Consider the following 2672-nt stretch of genomic DNA (forward strand, 5'->3'; position numbering starts at 1 on the left):
GGGTTGGACTGACACCATGGCTACAACAGTGGACATTCTCTCTCTCTCTTTTTCTGGCAGACTGGAAAATTGACATAGTGGTAGATGACCCCTCTTTTAACTATACAGAAGAAGAACGTGTTTGAGAGATAGCGGACACCAACATGAACAGAACATGGGTCCATGGACCAGAGTCACCCTCACAACCTTAGACACCTAAACTGCACAGTTCTAGGCAAAGGTCATACTTTATTTTGAATCTCATTTTTATTAAAAGATAGCCTGTGCTCTCACTCAGGTTCTCACCTCAAATCATCACATCAACTAATAAATGGTGTTTTCCTTTTCAGACACTTTCTTTCTGTAAGTGGGAAATGCATCTGGCATTGCCCAAATCATGCTGTTTTCTATCAGCTGCTTAAGACACTGTATACCAGCAACATACATCTCTCAATGATTACTGTTATATGTAGAATGATAAAGCAGTGGATTTTATTTCTTCAACTCTGATAAGTGTACTAAAATATTATTTTGCAGAAAAAGAAAAATATAGTGTTGATAAGAAGGTGGGGTCTAGAGTCAAACTGTTGGAGCTCAAATGTGAGTTTGTATTGTAACTAGCTGAGTAAATATAGAGAAGTTATTTAATATCTCTGTGCCCAAATCCCATCATTTGTAACATTCAATTATTAAAAAATGTTTATTGAGGCACTGTTCTAAGTTCTGGTTGTACAGCACTGAACCAAATATCCAAACATGTATTCTTCATAGAACTTAAAAGAAAGTGAGGAAAACAGACAAGAAAAAGAATAAATAGAATGTTTCATGGAGTTAACTGCTATGGAAACAAGGGAAGCATGGAAGAGTGATGGGCAGCCTCATTTTAAATAGGGTGGTAAAGGGTAGTCTTATCAGAAGAGAATGAGAAAAGACTCATGAAGTTGTCTAGGGAAAGAAGATTTCTGGATGAAGAGTAGCAGACAGGACTGCCCTAAGTAATATCAGAACTGATGTGTCCAAGGAGGAATGAGGAGATCAATGTGGGCAATAAAAACTCACCATGACAGATAGACTAGTAAAAGACAGTTCCTGGAGTTTAAGAGTAAGGAAAAGATTATGATGGTGCCTTAGCCTTTTGAATCAAAACTCACTGCCATCGAGTTGATTCTGACTCATAATGACCCCCATTGGGATGGTGGCATAGTGCCTAAGGCATTTGACTGCTAACCAGAAGGCTGGTGGTTCAAACCCACCAGCCTCTCCTCAGAAGGAAAATGGAGCAATCTACTTCCGTAGTGATACCGCATCAGAAACTCAAGGAGGGTTCATTGTGAGTCAGATCTGACTGGATGATAGTAAGTTTGGTTTAGTTAGGCTTTTGTAAGATGGCTGGCCTATAGTCTCTGTGTGGAAGGGAATGTTGCACACTTTTGTTTTTTTTTAAGGAAAATGTTACTTGACAGTTGTCACTGTAGGCCCTACTTTGAAATTAGTTTCAAGGGGTGTGTGAGGATAAATGAAGACATGCAAAGATGACACAGCAATAATTAATATAGAGATAATGATTCCTGGGTCCAAGCAGTAGCACTGGAGATGTTGAGATGTAGTAAACTCTGAACATATATTGTAGGTAGAATACACAAAATATGCTGAAGAAGGGAATGTGAAGTGTGTGAAAAAGAGAGAAAATTTAGGAATGCTTCTTAATTTTTAGTGTGAACAAGTAGAAGGAAGAATTTCCATTACCTAAAATTAACTTTAGAAAATTATGTTTACTCATTTGTAAGTTGGAGAACCTTGAGTCACAAACAGTTAATTCATAAGTTGGAGGTTCAATTCTGCCTGTTATTCCTTGAAATAAATCTACTTCCAAAATTTGGAATGGAAAATTCAATTAAGTACAATCTAGTCTGACCCACCTGGGATCACCATGGAAAGGACCCAACTTCACAACTCCTTGAACATTTTCTGAAGGAAAACTCTTTCTTTATTATTATTAGTAGTATTAACTTATCAATTACTTGCAAGGAACCTCTATAAACTTTCACCCAAACAACAACTTATATACTTAATCTGAAATTATGTATGTATAGATATTAGCATGATATGGTTTATAATCATATTACCTTTCCCTAGTTTACACATTCATTCTCCTTAAAAGCATATATATTTAGACTACAGGTTTAACTTATATTTCATGTTCTTTAATTACAATACAGAATTCTACAATGATGCTTTTGGAAAACATCAAATATCATATAGAGCCAAGTATAAAAAATGATAAAGAGAAATTTAGAATAATTGAAAGAATAAGTTGTTTTTAGAGAGGAAAAACTAACTATCTAGGAAGGAAGACAGAATATATGAAATTAAAGAGTTCACATCACTGTCATCTTAAAGGCTTGGTGCTCCCTCTCTGCTGCATGACTCTAATGAGAGCATTTTTCACTTCTTTATTCCTTAGACTATAAATGAGGGGGTTCAGCATGGGAATAATGATAACATAAAAAACAGAAGTCATTTGGTCCTTTCCCAAGGAGTAGGACTTCCTTGGCTTTAAATAAGTAAAACTGATGCTACCAAAGAAAATGGAGACTCCCAAGAGATGGGAGGTGCAGGTAGAAAAGGCTTTCTGCTTTTCTGACTTGGAATTGATTTTCAGGATAGTAGAGAGAATAGATGCATAAGATACA

General features: G+C 36.1%; 1 pseudogene; it reads right to left on the reverse strand.

The window, feature by feature from the left end:
• Positions 1–2368: 2368 nt before the first annotated feature.
• Positions 2369–2672, reverse strand: part of LOC122152089 — a 9745-nt pseudogene continuing 9441 nt past the window's right edge.

Source organism: Orycteropus afer, unplaced genomic scaffold (genome assembly GCF_000298275.1).
Source record: "Orycteropus afer afer isolate SDZICR_OR568_19922 unplaced genomic scaffold, OryAfe1.0 scaffold01603, whole genome shotgun sequence".
NCBI lineage: Eukaryota > Metazoa > Chordata > Mammalia > Tubulidentata > Orycteropodidae > Orycteropus > Orycteropus afer.